The sequence below is a fragment of the Gopherus flavomarginatus genome, chromosome 11 (genome assembly GCF_025201925.1).
Source record: "Gopherus flavomarginatus isolate rGopFla2 chromosome 11, rGopFla2.mat.asm, whole genome shotgun sequence".
Lineage (NCBI taxonomy): Eukaryota > Metazoa > Chordata > Testudines > Testudinidae > Gopherus > Gopherus flavomarginatus.
The window spans coordinates 29746254-29767243 of NC_066627.1; positions in this window are offsets into that span (position 1 = coordinate 29746254).

The following is a 20990-nucleotide window of genomic DNA, read 5'->3' on the forward strand; positions in this document are numbered from 1 at the left end:
GGAGGAGGCGGGGGGGTGCCTCAGGGTGGAAGGTGGGGAGTGGGGAGCTGCTGCAGGGGGGTGCCTCATGGCAGAGGGGGGAATTGTTGCTCGGGGGCGCCTCAGGGCGGGGGCGTGGGGAGGGCGCAAGGTGGAAGTTTCACCGAGGGCGCAAAACACCCTTGCACCGGCCCTGGAGCTAGTGCATGTCAGCCTAGGAACCACTCTCGCATCCCTTCAGACTGAGGGAAGTTTGAGTGAATTCACTTAAAAATTTCATTTTGCCTGTAACAGAACTCACACAGCTCAAATCCTGAAACCCAGCTCTGTAAACCATCTTTTGCCATTTGATTTCCACAAAGACTCAACACAGCTCACAGGAATATGGGTGAAAAGTGAATAAAAAGGGGGTACAGCCATGGTTGAAGTGACAGTGAATTCTGAATGTATCTTAATGTTCAAGAATACCTATTTCTCATTATAAGTGAAATTCACCCCTGTGCAAGGGATCAGCACAAAGACTAGGCAGTCACTTAAATCTGGTCTAAGTGGAATTTAAGAGGTGTACAATGCTTCCTCTGGACTTCTTCACAGACTCGGCTCCAGGGGTAGGCAACCTATGGCAAGCGTGCTGAAGGCAGCACACAAGCTGATTTTCAGTGGCACTCACAATGCCCAGGTCCTGACACTGGTCCAGGGGGCTCTGCATTTTAATTTAATTTTAAATGACGTTTCTGAAACATTTTTAAAACCTTATTTACTTTACATACAACAATAGTTTAGTTATATATTATAGATTTTTAGAAAGAGATCTTCTAAAAATGTTAAAATGTGTTACCGGCACGTGAAACCTTAAATTAGAGTGAATAAATGAAGACTCAGCACACTGCTTCTGAAAGGTTGCCAGCCCCTACTCTGTCCTTTGTGGGTTCACCCCGTGCTAATACTGAAGTGCTCATTTCAAAGCCATTATCAGTTTCTCTTAATTCTCTTCCTGTATCCATAGCTCATTTTTCTTTTCACTCTGGGCCACAAAAGCGGAGACATTGAGGCTTTTTCAGCCCTGTCTCAGAAATGCCATTTACACCAAAGTCTAATCCCTAGAAAGTCTAATCCCAGAGTGCCATCTACTGGGGAGCATAAAGACTATGCAACAGTGAAAAAGATTGCACAATTTCTTTTTAGTTCATTTTTCACTCTTCACACCACTCTCCCTAAATGTTAAACTCCTTTCAAGAAGGTGCCACAGAAAAGCAGGGCCAGTGCTTCAGCTTTTCAGGCCATTCCAAGTCTCATGATTCTAAGTAAAAGAGCCAGAAGTTAAAAACAAAAACAAAAAAACCCAGCCCTGCTGTGGTATGACCTCACTGACGACTGCTGATTTGCTCTTTAGGAAAAAAAAGAACCAAAAAACCATTCTGGTTTCTGCTGTAGAAGCAAGGCCACTAATTGCACTAGCAATGCTTTACAAACTCTGGATGGGAGTTAGCATTGCTGATGGGGAGTTAGAATTTAGCATTCCTGTAAAGCTCTCTATTGCGACTCTTTCCCAGTGGTGGAAGGTTGTTAGGGCACTGTGGGTGCTAAGATCCCCTGCTGATGAGCCTGGAGAGAAAAGTTGGACATTATTCTTCCCAAGCTCATGATTATTGGGGGCGGTGGGTGGAGGAGTGGTTTGCAAACTGTTGGCCTGTCTCCCCAGCCCAAGAAGGCTGCCCAAAGGTCCATTCAGGCTCTCCTCCAGGGCAAGATTTATTCCGCAAAAGCAACACTCACAAGAAGCCTTTCCCTTTGTATCTTTCCCATTCCACTGCCTGCCCCAAAAACCCATCTCTTCCCATAGCTCCCCTCTTCAGCCAACCGACTTGCTGGCATTTCTAATCACTGAAAGCTGATCAGTCCAACTCCACTTAAAGGGCCAGACACCCTGTGAGAGGGATTTTTCTAATAGACCAAACTCCTAATGATTCTGGGTGCTTACTCAAACCAAACCTAAAACTTCACCTGCTTACCTGAGGTTCCTGTAAAATTGCCCTGAAAATCTGGAAACAGGCTGTCTTGTGAACTCTCTGATTCTTCGGGCATGGCTGGAAGTAGCACAACAGCTACCATAATACAGATCCTGGACATTCAGGGGTTCATGGAAATATAAAATGAAAGGGGCGATGCTGGGAGGGAGGAATCAGAACTTTTTCAAACCTCAAAAAAGGTTAAATTCAAATTCAGCTTATTGGGCAAAAGACTATATGGGGCTGGGCAGGGGGTTGAAGTAGACCACCTATTGCTAAATTTCCCCCATGCTTGTGGCATCAGTTTTCCCACAGGAGTGGACCCCAAGACAGAGATAGGGAGGTGGACAGTCCCCACTCATCAGTTATGAGAGCTTAGGTTTTATGATGCAGGTGTCCAACACATTGCAGAAAAATTTCTTCCACTGTATTATTGGTTTGGAGAAGTGTTAACTACATGCTAAAAGGCAGAGAAAACCAGTTCGTTATCAGTGTTGTTGTTCAGCTACACTTTGCCTTTCTACTGCATCCCTCACGTCAGTGCTCTTTACATTCATCACTTGTGTAAAGTAGGTAAAAGTTATTATGCCTGTGGGCAGGAAGGAGAACTGGGACACCAATTTGTATAATTAACCCACACTCCACATTCCAGACTTGCGCCTTAATTATTGTATCTCCTTTTTCAACTTGCGGACATAATCATTTCAGTAACCACTGAGATGCTGGCTGGTACCTGGAACACGTGTTGCTCTGTTACTTTCCCCATTGCATTAAACAAGCCTTGATTTTTGCATTCCAATGTATAGCTAGTCTGCTTAGTTCTGATCTGAGGACATGTGCCTGGCTGTTCCACCAACAGTGGAAGGGTTAGCTTTGGCAATTTCCAGCTCCATGTATCCACCCATCTACCTAGCTTCCAACCATCACCATAGTGTCTAAGCACCTAATCATCATTGCTTTCCTCTGCAGATGGTGTTGTAATTACTCTACTAACCCTAATTTCCTTGAAACTCAGCAGCACAAAGGAATCAGACCCCATTACCAATTGCTAATACTTGCCTCTCTCACTCTCTCTCTCTCCCCTACTCCAAGCCCGAAGAGGCTTGCAGTCATAAGCACCAACTCTGTGAGTGCTCCGGAGCTGGAGCACTCATGGGAAAAAAATAGTGGGTGCTCAGCGCCCACCACCCACACCTGTTCGCAGCCCCTGCTCATCAGCTGATGGGAGGGCAGGCACCACTGCCATCCAACAGCTGATGGGGAGGTACAGCTGCCAAATAGCTGATGCAACTGCTTGGCAGCTCAGGGAGGAGAATGGGGGGAGGACAGAGAGCTGTAGGTGGGGGTCTTGGGGTGGGGGCAGAGCAGCGACAAGAAAAGGCCGAGCAAAGCAGAGCTTTGGGGGAAGGGACAGAGTAAGGGTGGGGCCTCAGGGTGCAGCATCACCAGGGAAAAGGAAAAGTTGATGTGTGTGCTTGCAGTTGACATCTAGGCTAGCTCGAGCCACTGTTCTTGCCTTGTCTCAAGATGGGCATCCAAAAATCAGAGCACTCCAGACAACTTGTAACCTTTGAAAATCTGGATCTAATCACATTCCTGATATTAATTTTCCATGTATGTGGCACTTGCTGGGATCATTAGTGTAACCCAATCTTCAACGGAAGGTAAAGTGTTCAGGAGACAATCTCTCTACTAAAATGTGGTATGCTCTATGAAAGAGAAGAACTGGTAGAAACTTTTGACAAACATTTTCCTATTGAAAAATGTCCTTGAGTGGAAACTGAAATGTTTCATGAAAATGTATTGGTGTTGATGGAAATTTCATCAAAACCAATTCATTCTTGGCAACCCTGGAGCTACAGGCTAGTACACCTAACTTCAGCACCAGGCAAATTGGTTGAAACTATAGTAAAGAACAGAATTTTCAGACTCATAGATGAAGACAATATGTGAGGGAAGAGTCAACACTGCTTTTGTAAAGGGAAATCAGGCCTAGAATTCTTTGAGGGGACCAATAAACATAGAGATCCAGTGAATATAAGGGTGATCCAGTGAATATAATGTACTTGGATTTTCAGAAAGCCGTTGACAAGTCCCTCACCAAAGACTCTTAAGCAAAGTAGGCAGTCAGGGGATAAGAGGGAAGGTTCTCTCATGGATCAGTAACTGATTAAAACTATAAACAAAGGGTAGGAATAAACAGTCATTTTTCACAGTGGAAAGAGGTAAATAGCAGGGTCCCCCAAGGATTCATACTGGGACCCATTCTGTTCAACATAAGTTATCTGGAAAAAGGGGTAAACAGTGAAGTGGCTAAGTTTACAGCTGTTACAAAATTACTCAAGAAAGTTCAATCCAAAGCTGACTGTGAAGAGTTACAAAGGGATCTCACAAAACTGGATGACTGGGCAACAAAATAGCAGATGAAATTCAATGTTGAGCAATGTAAAGTAATGCACATAAGAAAACATAATCCTAACTATACAAATAAAATGATGGGGTCTAAATTAGCTGTTACCATTCAAGAAACAGATCTTGGGATCATCATGGATAGTTCTCTGAAAACGTCTGCTTAACGTGTAGCAGCAGTCAAAAATGGTAACAAAATGTTAGGAAACATTAGGAAAGGGATAGTAAGACAGAAAATATCAGAATGCCAGTTTATAAATCCATGATGCGTGCACACCTTGAATACTGCATGCAGTCCTGGATGCCCTGCCTGAAAAAAGGTATATTATATTTGGGGAAAGTACAGAAAAAGGCAACAAAAATGATATGGGGTATGGAACAGCTTCCGTATGAGAAGAGATTGAAAAGACAGACTGTTCAGCTTAGAAAAGAGACGACTAAAGGGGTATATGATAGAAATCTATAAAATCTTGACAGGTGTGCAGAAAGTGAATAAGGAAGTGTTATTTACCACTTCACATAACAAGAAACAGGGATCACTCAAATGAAATTAATAGGCAGCAGGTTTAAAACAAACATAAGGAAGTACTTCTTCACACAATGCACAGTCAACCTGTGATTGCATTGCCAGGGGATCGCAAGCCAAAAGTATAACTGGGTTCAAAAAATAATTAGAGACGTTCATAAAGGGATAGGTCCATCAATGAGTATTAGCCAAGATGGTCAGGGACACACCCTGATGCTTTGTGTGCCCTTATACCTCTGACTTCCTTCTAGAAGCTGGGACTGGAAGAGAGGGGATGGATAGTTTGTTAATAGCCCTGTTCTGTTCATTCTGTTCATGAGCAGGGATGGTGTCCCTAGCCTCTGTTTGCCAGAAGCTGGGAATGGGCAACAGGGGATGGATCACTGGATGATTACCTGTTCTGTTCATTCCATCTGGGGCACCTGGCATTGGCCGCTGTTGGAAGACAGGATACTGGGCAAGATGAACCTTTGGTCTGACCCAGTGTGGCTTTTCTTATGTTCTCAGCTTCAGGATGGAATTTCTGGTCCAAGAAAGGGACAGACTCACCCCAGAATAGCCAATAGCCCAGCAGTTATTGCACTCACATGGGATATAGGAAACTCAGGTTCCACTTCATGGTGCAAATCAGACAGAGCAAAGCCTTGAACCTCCAACATCCCAGGCAAATGCACTAACCACTGGGCTGTAGAGTCAATCGCTCTCTTTGGCCCAACAAACTAACTCTGTAGCCTGCCTGTAGCTGTGGACCGTTCCCCAACACTGTAGAAGAAAGTGAGGAAAAACACAATGCACCTGGGCAAGTGATCACATCATGCCTTGAGGCATGACTATGCATAATACAATACACCTTTCCAAGGAGCTTTGCCTTAGGCCATTTCAATAACACAGTCCTTCCCTATGGCACTCCCTATGATTCTCCTTTTCAGAGCAAAATTGTCCTATCCTTTCTTCATATGCACATAACATCTGTAGTTAGGGTGCCAGGGATGGCCAACAGGCTGGATGTCTGGCTATCTACATATGCTATGTAAATTCATTCAAAGGTAAAGTCAATACACTGCCTCTACTTAATAACTCAGACCCCTCCAATACATTGGCTAGCATCACCTAGTGGAAGAGGGAATCACATATTTCTAACAGAAGTGTATATCTTAGCATGAAATGATGCCCTCTGGTTTGAATCTACACCTCCCACGTGTGTATCCAAATGTAGAATTTAGCCCCAGGCTTTTAGCTGCAGCAGTTCAGTGCTTCAAGAGCCCTTGGACACAGACCCCAAAAGGTTGTTAATGTGTTCTGATTTATACCAGCAGATCTGAAATGTGTCACGTCAAATGTCCCATTAAGCTCTACAGTATCATGCTGAGCAGAAATGAACTGGATTTATTTCCTAAATAGCATGAAACATGAATGAATGACAGTTCTGGAGGTGGAAGAGCTGTTTATCTGTATCTGGCCACAGATCAAGTATCAGGAGTCAGCAGCAGTGCAAGCTTCCCCCAATGGCTCCGGAGGGACACCTGGAAGAGGATTTCTTTCTCCATGGCCCATTCTGCCCTTGGCTTCTGTGATGAGTTGGCCAACAAGGGGATCTGCTAGTGCCAAAGGTGATTATGTTTTATCTGTTGGGGCCTGGAGACAGCCAGCTTCTTTCATGTAGCCCGCTGAACAGCCATCACATCATAGTGACTCCTGGACACTGCTAACCCTCAAATAGGAATGAGTGCGCAATTGGTGAACTCCCCATAGGGTGACCAGATGTCCCGATTTTATAGAGACAGTCTCAATTTTTGGATCTTTTTCTTACATAGACTCCAATTGCCCCCCATCCTCATCTCGATTTTTCATGTTTTTCTGTCTGGTCACCCTAACTCCCCATAGTCCATTACCGAACCCATTGGTTATTCAGTCCCCACAGTATAACTACCCCAAAGCTTGGGTCATGTTGTGGAATGGAGATGGTGTGTAGAGAGCCCATGGGGCCATGAAGCACCTATCAAGCCCGGATTACCTATGTGCACTCTAGCAATATCCAACCTGCCCATTACCATGAACAATGTCACTAGAAGAGTGACACCCTAACCCATTCACTTCTCTAAGTAAGAGGGTTGCATCATCAAATCAAATACATCAGGTTGGTTAAACAGCTGCAAATGAAGAGTAATTATTAATGGAATGATCGTAGAATCATAGGACTGAAAGGGACCGCAACAGGTCATCTAGTCCAGTCCCCTGCACTCATGGCAGGACTAAGTATTATCTAGATGTCAGATTGGAGGGAGGTTTCAAGTGCAGATCTGTTCTGGGTCCAGTGTTGTTTAACATTATTATTATTAATGCTTCGCTTAGGGAAGAAAAACCAAATGCACAAATACAGAATGGAGGACAACTAGCTTGGCAGCAGCACTGCTGACAAGAATCTGGGAGTTGCAGTGGATCACATCCTCAGCATGAATTAGTAATGCGATGCTGTTGCAAAAAAGCAAATGCAATTTTAGAATGCAAGTCACCGGAGGTAATAGTACTGCTCTACTCAGGGCAGGTTAGGCCTCAGCTGGAGTTCTGTGTCCAATTTTGGACACCAATGTATAGAAAGGATGTAGAGAAACTGGAAAGTACCACCTTAAAGTATAGCTGCTGTGTAGATGTGTCCATGCTACACTATACATGCTACCAGGGCTACACTGCTACACTCAGTGACAGCTGGCACAAGTATGTGTACACGAGCAGGGGAATCACACCCCTAGCTCATAGTGTAGACACAGCCTTAGACTCTCTTCTAAAGACCAGGGAGTGCAGCTAACAAATGAGGCTCTATTTCTGCACCACTGTTGGCAGCACAATTAGGTTGTCACAATCCACTAAGGGTAGATAAACAGAAAGGCTGGGCCAATTCTAAAGGAACTGTCTGGACATGGGGTTGAGGCAACTTCTTCAATCCATTCCCTCATCAGCAAGAGTCCCCAGCCTCTCACTTCCTCCCCATCATCATTGTCCCATCTCTCCTCCCATGAAAAAGAAAACCTGACTCTATTGCTGCTGCTCCTAGGCCCACTGAAGAGCAGCACTGGAGACAATGAGTGTAGGGGTCAGTTACATCCACAAGATTTAAACTGAATCAACACAGCTGGTTATTGTATGAAATCTCACTTACTGATGCTGACTATGATGCCCCTGCTCCTCAGATGAGTCGTTCCACTCAGACTTCATGTCAGATGAATAAACAAATATCCCTCTCTCTCTCTCTCTCTCCTCCCAGCATTTCCTCTCTCTCTCTCCAGCATTTTTTTAGAATTTTTGATTCATGTCATCAATTCGCTCTCAAGCACTTGGCTGGCTGGGTCTTGCTCACATGCTCAGGGTCTAACTTCATCACCATATGTGGGGTCAGGAAGGAATTTCCTGCCAGGTCAGACTGGCAGTGACCTTTTCTGTTTTTCAGCTTCCACTGTAGTGTGGGGTGTGGGTGACTTGCCAGGATCATCTGGGTACATCTCACTTAATCACTTCCCTGCCACTGCAGGGGTGTCAAGTACTCATACACTAAGGTCTCTCCTATTCTCCACCTGTGGAACACAATAGTCTAATCCCTTGTGGGATGTAATACCTGGGTCTCATTTCAGTTGTTGGGTTTAGTGTGTGGGTGTTGTTGGTGGCCTGTGATATACAGGAGGTCAGACTGGATGATCTGGTGGGTCCTTCTGGCCTTAAACTCTATGGCCCTATAAGACTCAATTTATCTACTGTTTATAATACTAACTCATAGTTAGTAACTATGAATAACTATGAATTTATCATTCACCCAGATGCAGCATCATAGAGCTGGTTGGAAAACTTCTATGAAGCAACTTTTAATAAGAGAAAAAAGCTTCACTGAAGTAAAAATGTTTTGTGAACTTTTGTCAATTTCATCAGCATTTCATTTAGGAGAACACACTGAGAAAGGATAGACTGAGTCCAACCAGGAGCAACTTCTTAAACAAACTATATAAGGAAAGGCATGACAAGCAACCTACCTGCTTCTCTGAACACAAGACTCTTAACAGGCAGAAAACTTTGCTGTCCATTTCTTTAAAATCCCCATTAAAGTGCAGATTTTGGGTGCAAATGGCTCTTAGTCTTTTCTGTTTGTTCTTTCTGTTCTTCACCACTAGAGAGCACCAGCATTATATCCAGCTTTATGCCATGCAAAGAGGACACAGACAAACCAGCCAATGCACATTTTAGAGATGGGCTCAAATCACACAATTCAAATTCTAAGTCCAAGTCCAAACACTCCAAAGAGCAGATCAGCTGCTATCCTGGGCATGGAGTTGGTCCAGTGTAGCAACCTGCATGGAACATGGAGGCAAGAGATTGTAGGAGGGCTCAGGAGGTGAGGCTGTATGCATGTTTCTGAACCAGAACCTGCATTTGCAGCAGCTCTGTAAATATTTCTTTTAATAAAGATCCAGTTTAGCTTTACAAGCATGGAGACCTTTCATGTCATTATCCAGCACGCTGGACAAGGAACACCTAGTATAGAGAAAGAGATCAAACATTTTGACTGAGGTGTGAGTTTGGATATCAAACACCCCCAGATGTACGGGATGATGGCATTGAAGGGTTTGGCTCTAACTCAGTCATGGGACAAAAGTTACCTAACAGCAATTTGGCATTTGGAGGGCAGAGAGCCAAAGTCTTCCCAATGGGACTTCAAGAGTCCAATGTGCCTCTCTCTGGGGCAGGGTTTGACCTAGTGCAGGCTATTTGATTTTCTCCACTTCTCCTTAATACCTTACATGCATCTCACTCTCATTATGAGCAGAAAGAGATGCATCCCTTGGATTAATGTTCCTCAGCTCTGGTCCATGGGGCACTGATGGCCCACAGAGCATTTCCAGCTCTTGTGTCTAGGCCAGTGTTGAAACATCTGTTGGTCTCCAAGCAGTGACACTTCCATGTTAAAGCAGCAAAGAATCCTGTGGCACCTTATAGACTAACAGACGTTTTGGAGCATGAGCTTTTGTGGGTGAATACCCACTTCGTCAGATGCATGTAGTGGAATTTTCCAGGGGCAGGTATATATATGCAAGCAAGCTAGAGATAATGAGGTTAGTTCAATCAGGGAGGATGAGGCCCTGTTCTAGCAGTTGAGGAGTGAAAAACCAAGGGAGGAGAAACTGGTTCTGTAGTTGGCAAGCCATTCACAGTCTTTGTTTAATCCTGAGCTGATGGTGTCAAATTTGCAGATGAACTGAAGCTCAGCAATTTCTCTTTGAAGTCTGGTCCTGAAGTTTTTCTGCTGCAGGATGGCCACCTTAAGGTCTGCTATAGTGTGGCCAAGGAGGTTGAAGTGTTCCAACAGGACTCCACATACAGTCCCCAACCCCTCCAACGCATCATCAGGGATCTACAACCCATCCTAGACAATGATCCCACACTTTTACAGGCCTTGGGTGGCAGGCCAGTCCTCGCCCACAGACAACCTGCCAACCTGAAGCATATTCTCACCGGTAACTACACACCGCAGCATAATAACTCTAGCTCAGGAACCAATCCATGCAACAAACCTCGATGCCAACTCTGCCCACATATCCACACCAGCGACACCATCACAGGACCTAACCAGATCAGCCACACCATCACCGGTTCATTCACCTGCACGTCCACCAATGTAATATACGCCATCATATGCCAGCAATGCCCCTCTGCTATGTACATCGACCAAACTGGACAGTCTCTACAGAAAAGGATAAATGGACACAAATCAGATATTAAGAATGGCAATATACAAAAACCTGTAGGTCTGTTAGTCTATAAGGTGCCACAGGATTCTTTGCTGCTTTTACCGATCCAGACTAACACGGCTACCCCTTTAATACTTTCCAACGTGTTATAACCCTGTCTGGGACATTAAGGGTTTCCACTGGCTTTTATGACTGACTATATTCAATAAGCCAAAATCTGTCTGTATTTTCCTTAGCTGCCTCATCTCCTGCCTGTCTGTCTCCACTCAGTGATTCTTTGCTGTGGTCATATTAGCTAATAAATAAATATAAATAAACAGCAATAGATAAACAGCTCAGATACAAAATGGGGGAACTGTCTGTTGTATGGCTATTGATCTCAAAGGCCCAAAGAGTTCAAAGTGTTTATAAACTCTCACTGTCTAACATTAAACATGATAGATAGGTTTGGGGTTATTTTTAAGAGAGAACTGGATAAATTCATGAGTTTGATTGTGCGATGGGGCTGCTTGCGATGGTGGGGAGCAGGACTCAATAGCCCTGAGGCTCACTTCTTGTTTCTCTCTTCTCTTCCTAAAGCTCATGCATCAGAGTTCCAGCCAGCCACCTGCAGAGGTCAGGAAGGGATTTCCCACTCCCCAAAGTATTCTGGTTTTTTTGTTTTGTTGTGTTTTGTTTTATCTCCTTCCTCTGAAACATCAGGGATGGCTACACCTGGAGATGGGACAATAGGTGGGGTGGTGCTCTCTCTCAGGTGCTTGCTCTCTCAGATGCCTGTCTGGCTGGTTCTTGCTCACATCCTCAGGGTTTAACTAATCGTCATGTATGGGGTCAGGAAGGAATTTTCCCCAGGGCAGATTGATAGTGACCGTTGGGGAAGGGGTGGGGTTCGCCATGCTTTGCAGCATGAGGTGTGTGGGTTGCTTGCCGGGATTATCTGTGTATATCTCATCCAATCATTTCCCTGCCATTGTAGGGCCTTGAACACTGGTGCAGCTCAGTCTGTCCTGTTCTCCACCTGTCCAGTCTCCTGTGGGCTGGGATGCTTTGATGTGGTTTCTGTTGCTGGGTTTGCTGTGCAAGAGCTAGGTGGTGCTGGTGGCCTGTGAGATACAGGAGCTCGGACTGGGTCCTTCTGGCATTACAAGCCCTGACTCTAATGCCCTGCATAGTGCTGTGCAAGGATCCTCTCTCCTCTGGCAGTTCTCATGCTGATGGACTGGGTCATTCCCTACTGGTCAAATATTCTCTTTAAAAAGCACTGGCAATGCCCTTCAGTCCCAACCTGCACGCCCCCCTACGCACTATGCCAGCTTTCAGGCTCTCTTCCGCAGGGTGGGCCACGGTCAGTGAACAGCCAGAGAGTAGGGTGAAACCCTCACAAACAAAAGGTGGTCTTGGGATGAAGGCACTGAACTGCCTCTGAGACGAGACGGGTGCAATTCCCAGCCTGCTAACAGCTGCTGTGTGTGACGTTGGGCAAGTCATTTCATCTCTTGGTGCTTCAGAGTGCCCAACTGTAATGATAATAACAGGCTCTTTGCCGTACACCTTTGTCTTATATAGATCTTCGGGGCAGGGACTGTCTCCTACTGTGTGTATGGGCAGGGCCCAGTCCAATGGGGTCCTCATCTTGCTTGGAGGCCACTAGCATAATGCAAAGACTGCTACTGACATCATATATTCCCTTTCACTTTCATTCACAGGAACATAAATGAGGCAGTTGTAATGACATTCAGATTCGAAATTCAAGGCTGTGTAGAACTGGGCAGGCTTGGGCCCTTCTCTAGTAGTGAAATGAGCTATACTGAGCCAGTGGTAAACAGCCACCTGAGCTCACAAACATAGCCTGGATATAAATTGTGACCCTGCTGTATATGGATCAATGAGGCATCTCACCAAACTTGGGGCCCAACAGGAATTCACATGGCCCTTGCCAAATTTCCCCACATCTTTCAATAGGTTACTTTGCTCTTCTTGATCCTTTTACCCATTAACCATCTGTTATTAAATTGGGGATGCGACTGAAACTAGGCTGATGGTGGATGGATAGTAGAAATTGCAAAGCCCTTTTCCTCCTGTGGCTAACAGAAGATTGCTGCCAGGATTACCATAAGCTAGGAGAGCCAGCAGCAGAGGCACATCTGAGAAGAGCTGCAAGGACACATCTCAGGCATCATCATGTTGGCTCCAGGAAATGTACTTGCCTGTGGTGTTGTCCATTGTTAAGCAGTTTCCCTAAAATGTAGGTGCTGTACTAGCCCCAAGTAAAGACCGTTCCTGCCCCCCAAAGAGTTCCTGACCTAGAAGAGAAGTCAAGCTACTCTGGGAGAGGTTATCTTTGACATTTTCCCTCTCTGTTTTCATTTGCCACTCCTCACCTTGACCATTTCTGAACCACATTTTGCAAGTCTTTGAGGGCCTCCCACAGGAAGACTTCATGGGTCAGATATACCTAAGATGTTTTAAGGAATTTACCTGCCGCACCCTCAGCATATGGAACTTGGTGTCACATTCTTATCTCCCCCTCCTGCTGAAAGGGAAATCCTGCCGTCCCCACCTTCTGCAATGGAAACTATAAAGGGGAATGTGAATACAATGGGGTTGGAGTTCGTGTCAAAATCCCACGCTGCTACAGTGGGTTCGAAATTAGGCCAAACAAGTTCATCCAGCCACGGTTTGGGGGTTTTGTTTTTGTTTTTTGGACCCATCACAATTCCATTCTATGCAAATGTGACTCCTGGTAATACAATATGTGACATATTTTATAGGAAAGAGTGAAATATTTCATGAAGGCTGTGGCTTACACCTCATATCACTGTAAGGCCCTGTAAACCTTGCTCATGGGATTATTTAACTCCTTTTCGTGTCACGTGGAGAATAGCTAGAGAAAATGGAGAGAAGGAAGAGACACCAGCCAAGAAGGAATTTGATAGAGTTTTCGTTATACAACGCTTCAAGTCTTTGATTGAACTGTGGTTTGTCTATTTCTTCTTTCCCTCCAGATCTGACCCGCTCAGCAAACTGCAGAGTCCTTTCATTTTTCTTTTTGAAGAATTGGTGGGCATAGAACCAAGAGGTCGCGTTGCTCACCATCTATCTCGATTTCACGGCTTTCTGTATCCACTATCTGTGTTTCATGCTTAATGCTATTGCCATGCTTTCTTGATCTGGCTTAAAAATGAACAAGCAGCAGTTGCCCCTTAGACATTATAGCAGACATTGCAAATGTGCCTGTCACAGCCTGCACAGATCTGAGGAAGTGGGAATAAGGTAGAATCCAAGGTCTGGTTGTTGTTTTTTCTAAAAACATGGGTTTGTATGTATGTATGTAAACATATATACTATGGTAGTGCCCATATTGGGATTGGGTCCCTCTTGTGCCAAGTGCTCTACAAACAGATAGACAACTCCTGCCCCTGAGGACTTACATAGTAATAGATATAAAACAGACAACAGACAAGGAGTGGGGGTGTAGCGAGGAGGCGTGGCCCCCCCGCCCTGTCAGAAGGGGAGAGACCCGAAATCACACCCTGGTGGGCAGAACCAGGCCACCGATGGCCGCCCAGCAGGAAGCAGAGGGGAGGGACAGGAAGTGGGACTATAAAAGGCCAGCCTCCTAGCTCAATAGGGGGAGAGCTGCCAGAGGAGTGATGTCTCTTCCTTGTTGCTGGAGCCCAAGAAGACAGCTGCTCTACCACAGGAGTTACCTGAACTGCCGAAGACCAGCAACACCAATGAACTACTGGAGCTGCCATTGGCTGTTTACAAAGGGGAGACTGAAAATGACCCTGGAACCCAGGTACTTCAATCTGGGGAGGGTAGGAAGGAGCCCAGGGATGCTGAATAGGGTTCAGCTGTGGAACTATTGTGAACTGGACAGTATTTTGTGGGTGGATCCCTGCTGACCTAGTGGTGAACTACCCTGCCACTAATAGGGCCCGAGTCTAGGATGCAATGGAGAGGGAGGGCCTGCATCCACCTACCCCAGGCACCCCACCTGTGGTGAGTGGCCACCTCACCATTAAGAGGCCAGGAGGCTTGAATTGGTCTGGCACCTGCTGGAGCTAGGGTGCCAGGTGCATTTGCTGTCGCTCCCGACTGGGAGCTAATTCCCCACACTGAATTGCTGGACTGTATCACAGGGACTCAGCCTGAGATATAAATTGTGAATTTCCCTGACTGAGGGATTGGGGTTGAAAGACTAATTAAGGCCTGGGCTGATTGTCAGCCAGACCTACTAACTACTAATTGGACTAATCACCAGGTTGTTGTATCAACCAGGCAAGATACTAACAAACTTCAACAGCACTTTATTTTTAAAGTGGAAACCCCTTTACCAAGCTGCTGCTGCACCCTCTGTAACTCTCACTCTGCCTCCTCAACGCCTCCCCCTCCTTCCTGTTTCCTGTCCTACAGCCAGTGCTCCCAGAACTAATAATTTCAAGCAACATCTAAACACCACTCAGGTGGACTCACTAGCTGTGAGCTGCGACTCGCTTGAGAAGCAGAGAGGAGGCATGGCCTCCTGCCCTGTCAGAAGGGGAGAGACCCATGCACATCTTTACAGGGGGACATAGCATACAAGCAACTGACAGGGGTTGCTCTAGCTTTTTTGCCACCCCAAGCACGGCAGGCAGGCTGCCTTCAGCAGTGCACTTGTGGGAGGTCTGCCGGTCCCGCAGCTTTGGCATACCAACTGCCAAATTTCCGCCAAATCTGTGGGTCTGGCAAATCTCCCACAGGCAAGCCGCCGAAGGCTGCCTGACTACTGCCCTTGCAGGGACTGGCAGGGTGTCCCCCGCGACTTGCCGCCCCAGACACGCGCTTGGAGCACTGGTGCCTGGAGCCACCGCTGGCAACTGAATATGAAGAATTTTGTCACAGCTTTGTAAGTTACAAACAAATCTTCACACATCATTAGCTTATAGTCCAGCTATACCTTGTTTTAGACATTTACAACTAATAGAAATCAATACAAACAAAATTATTCTCCAATGGATGTCTTAGAAAAGCCAGCTAGCTCAAAAAAGTGCATATGATCCATTATTAAAGTTTAATTTATAAATAGGCCAATAATGGCAGGTTTGATATATCCCAGGGGTCAGCAACCTCTGGCATGCAGCTCGCCAGGGTAAGCACCCTAGCGGGCCGGACCAGTTAATTTACCTGCCACGTTAGCAGGTTTGGCCTACCGCAGCTCCCACTGGCCGCAGTTCACCATTCCAGGCCAATGAGGGTGGCAGGAAGCCACAGCCAGCACATCCCTCGGCCCGCACCACTTCCCGCAGCCCCCATTGGCCTGGGACTGCGAACTGCAGCCAGTGGGAGCTGTGGTCTGCTGAACCTGCTGACGCAGCAGGTAAACAAACTGGCCCAGACCGCCAGGGTAAGCACCCTGGCGAGCCGCGTGCCAGAGGTTGCCAACACCTGATATATTCTAACTGCTCCCCTTTCCAAGCCATTCTCCTTCTGAAGTGACCATTTTTAAAAAACTACATTTGGATGAAAAAAATCAATGTTTTAAAAATAACATTTTACAAAACCCACATGCTAGAGAAATGTTTCAGTGTTTTTTCAAAAAATAAATCCCTGTGCAAGCAGCTGATTTACTAAACAGATAATCATTCCTGCACTGCGTTTGCAACCCAAACATTGCAGCACTGAGAACTCAGAAGTAAGACTGATTCTAAAGCCAAGTAAAATTGAATTCATGTATTTTCCTCCAGCTAAACAGATGTAAATGCAAAAACTAAACCAAAGGTAAAGATGGAAATTTAGATGGCATTTTTAAAATAGTTTCAATAATCTAAAGTTGATTTTGTAATAATGGTTGGGAAAGGTATTTGTTTAAATGATATGTTCAAACTTGAGTGTCATCTGACAGTCAAAACCTCACATTCTTTTAAAACTGTTTGCTTTATCATTATTAACATACATGAACTTTCCATACAAGTATTAACAACGTTCCATTTAATACTCAATATGCAACTGCATTATTTCAAATAGCCACACGGTGGCAATGCAGAAAAAGATTTGCAGGGCCAAAGAAATAAGAGAAGATGGGGGTGGTGAATATTCCACCTCCCCATGTAGAGCATGTAGGTTCTCAACCTAAGGGCCCACAATGTGCTAGTGGGCAGCAGGTTTAGCACCACTGCGCACACACCCCTCAAAGCCCCCTACAGTCCCCTATACCCAGAACTCCCCACCCAGAGACCTCTCAACAGAATGGGGCCAGGAATGGAGCCCTGGGTGCAGGGCCAGGCAGCCAGACCCTGCCCCATGGCATTGGATCCTGCACCCTGCCCTGTAGGGCTGGGCAGCCAGGACCTGGACCCCAAGTGCTGCTGTGCAGGCAACCTAAAACCTGGGGTGCTGCAGCACCCCCACAAATCCCTAGTTCCCAGTGATCCCCACCCCCACCCTGCCCAAAGTACCTTTCCACCCCACAAACCTGCCCAAAGATCCACTCTCCTGCATCCTGCCCCACTCACCAACATCCCCCTGCTGACAGGGGCACTCCTGCAGGCTGCCAGCCCCACCCACTTTCAGATCAGAGGGCCAAATTTTGAATTTTTTTTAGCATGCAGCTGGGCCGCATGCAGCCTGCAGGCCACTGATTGAGAACTGCGGACGTAGAATATTACATTGGATGTATTGTTCTGGGTGTATGTCCAAGAAAAACCAAGTGACTTATGTGGATTCTCAGATATTGTTTGTGACATATTTTTAGCAACAGAGAAAGCATCACAAAGCTCTGTGAATCCACAGCAGATACTGCACAGCATCCTATTACACTTAAATTCTTTCTGGATTAAACTAGGGCCTAGACTGCTTTCTAGTGGTGGTGGTGGCCCATGGAATATCATTAGCCAATTAACCTCTTTGCACCAAATTGAACAAGGGGAAAGGATTTCTCCTCTGGGCCATATGGCTATGCAAAGTGAGAAAATATATTTAGAAAGAACACACATACTGAACTGAACACAAAAGATTTGCATGTAGTGCTGAGGTCAGCAGGATAGCTCTCAGCAGCAGCAAAACCAAGCAAGCATATAAATGTTTGCAGGACTGGGGCCTCAGTGTAAATCTACACTGCACACTAAGCCCAGGGTTCTGACTCAGGTTTGAACCCAAGCTCCACTTCTATCCACACACAAATCAGTCTGACTCAGGTCAGCAAGAACTCATGGGGGCTGGGTCAGAGATTGAGTTCTACTGTCTTGCAGGACCAAGCCCTGTCATTCTGCAGCATGGACACAGGTCAAGCCACAGATCCGCGTCAGAAAGTCTGTATAGTACAGCATGGACACATTAGCATGCTATGAGAGCTGGGTCCAACCATTGCAAACCCAGGTTTACAATGCAATGTGGATGCTCAAGTACAGGCTTGGAAACACCAAGTGCACAAACCCAGGTCCCACAGAACCGGTCTTAGCGTGCAATATAGACACACCCTCAATGACTAACCAGGTTATTTTGTTAGGGCTCTCAATGCGGTTTCAGGAAATGGTTGAAGTTATGTTCCCAGAATGATGAAGGGCAGGAAAGAAACTGATTAGCAGAGTCCCTGGCTGATTGATTGTTTTAATGCTGTGGGGTTATGTTGTAGTATTAATCTATACGGTGTCTAGATTCTGTTTATTACTGTTTTTATTACTGAAACTGATCAATCAATGCTATTGTAACCTTTGTTCCTCTTCTCCCAGTTTCCCCTTACATCCTCTGTTTACACTCACTATTTGTTGTACGAGGATTGAATTTAGATTATACACTCTTCGGGGCATGGACTGTTCCTCTGCTTGCTTCTGCGAGGTGCTCAGCACACTCAAAAAATAATCATAATTTGTGATTTCAACCTTCCTGCCATTGGGTGGCTAGCAGCCAAGATGGAGCAATCAGGCAAAAGAGTTATTGTAGGCTGGTGTATTGTGTCCCTAATATTTTGTAAAGCTCCACTCTGGATCTTTCCAAATAACCTAGACCCTTTGGCAACCTTTCAGGCAATAACATGGTTATTGTTCCCTTGCATAGGGAGAGAACTTGCATAAACTGCCATAGTATGACTCAGAGGTGTAATCGCTTATCTTTCATCTTGCTAACTGACCTTTCCAGCAGTACTGCCTTCCCGAATATGAGATTTGCTTATATGACATTTCAGTGCTGAGCATGATGCTTGGCTGGTACATGTAGGGAGGACTGTGACAATACTGCCAGACCTTCAGACACAGGAGGTTCCTGGCCATTGGATACCCACCTCACTGTGGACAGGTTGAACTACTAACATGCTGTGTACAGCTCATCACCAGGGCCACAGAGGATATAGAGTTGCTTCATTTGACTGAGCTAAACTTCTGAGGTCCCCATGGAGTCAGGAAGTCTCCCCCATTATCAGAATCTTGGCTGGGGTATATCAGAGGTTCCTTCCTTTAGCAAGAAGTCTCCATCTATTCTACTAGCTCCATGAGATTGATGCACAAAAAGTGCAAGTGTTTTATTATTAAATGTATTCTCCGGATGCACTCCTTATTCTCCCCCAGCTGACATGGCAAAGAATATGGGACATGAGGGATGTTAAAGGCCACAGTCACGACCTGGAGACTAGTGTGTGGAGGAAATGAAATCATTTCACAGGGGGATCCACATGTGCTGGCCCTGGCTCTGAGTATGCCCTATTCTGGAGGCCTCAGAGGCAGAAGCAACATTCTGGTGTAGTGACGGCCTGGTCTTGAGCTCATCATGTCTCTGCATGGAATCCCTTGTCTTTCCCATCAATTGTCATTGGCAAATACATTAGTTTCACACTGAGGATCAGGGAATGGAGCCGATGGGGGAGAATTTTGACTTTAAAATAAGGTGTCCATGGAAGCAACTGTAAAAATTCACACGGCCTTTAGAAGGGTCCATGCCTGGGCACCTAAGCAAAGAGAACACAAAATGTATTTGATCAAAAAGACAAGAGGGCCCAGTTCATTCTCAAGCTGATGCTGGTGTTTCCTTGTGCACAGTGGGTTGTGAGTAGGAGATAGAGAAAGTATAATTTGTGTAGACACTTTTGTGCTCTCACAGCGACACTGAGGATCTCTGCTGTACAGTCTGTACTCAGACTCTGCTGTTACTGGGAGCTCTGAGCATACATTATGCAATGGAGAGCCCCAGCATGAGGCATAGAGCTGCAGGGTGAATCCTGGCATAGGGCTTTGCCCTGTCTTAGGATGTTTGCTCCGCTGGAACCCAAAGTCAGAAGTAGGGAATGTGGGTTCAATGCCTCGCAAACCAGGGCTGCACTGTGTTACTACCAGGCCTGCTTGCATCTTCCATGACATCAATGCCAGTGTCTGCTCTCCTGGCATGCAGCCCCGCTGTGCTCTTGCAGTGGGAGGAGGGGCAAACCAAAGAGCAATTTCATCTGGTAGGCTTGCACCTTGCAAACCAAGATCTGAGCCACGGCTGCCATTCTTGTCTGCAGCATGCTGCTCCTTGGGACTCCTTCATGAAATGCTTCAGCCTCATCAGTGCAGGGCACAAACGCATGGACACTTGACTCTCCCACAGAACCTGCCAGCCGAAACTTTGAACAGACATCAATTAACTAAGCCTCACAACTCCCCTGCCAGGTCGGGACTTGTTATCCATATTTGACAAACAGTGGAGATTGAGACACAGAGGGCTAAGGGGCCTGTTCCAAAAAGCTGAGTTCCCACAGCTTCATTTCAAATCAGTGGGAACTGCAGGTGCTTAGCACCTCAGAAAACCCCTGTTTTACAGCACCTGTCAAAGTGCTGAGCCATAGCAAGTGGCTGCATTCTGCCTATGCCTTCCAGGGGAAACAAACAAAAGTTTGCTTGGGCGAGACATTTCTAGAGAATCTGGCCTTTCCCTCATCCCCCAGGAGTTCACCCTTTATGCATCCTACTGTCTGCCTCCAGGCAAGCAGAACCATTCCTTCTCTGAACACCCTGCGCCTCATAAGAAGGGTGACTTGGGGAGGAAGGATGGTTATTTGGCTAGGGCACCGGAGTAGAGTCAGGAGATCTAGGTTCCATGCCTAGCTCTGACACACATTCTTTCTGGGTGAGTCGCTCAGTCTCCCTGTGCCTCAGTTCACCACCTGTAAAATGGGGGGGGTGATAATCTATCCTTTGCCCTATCTATAAGGTTTATAAGCTCTTCAGACAAGAACTATCTCATCTCATGTGTAGGTACAGCCCCTCTGCACAATGGGCCCCCAATCTAGTTTGGGGCCTCTCGTCACTACACTCATGCAAATAATCTAACATAAAGTAAGAGGCCAGTGGAATGACCTCTCTGCAGCAACAGGCTGTTGAAGGG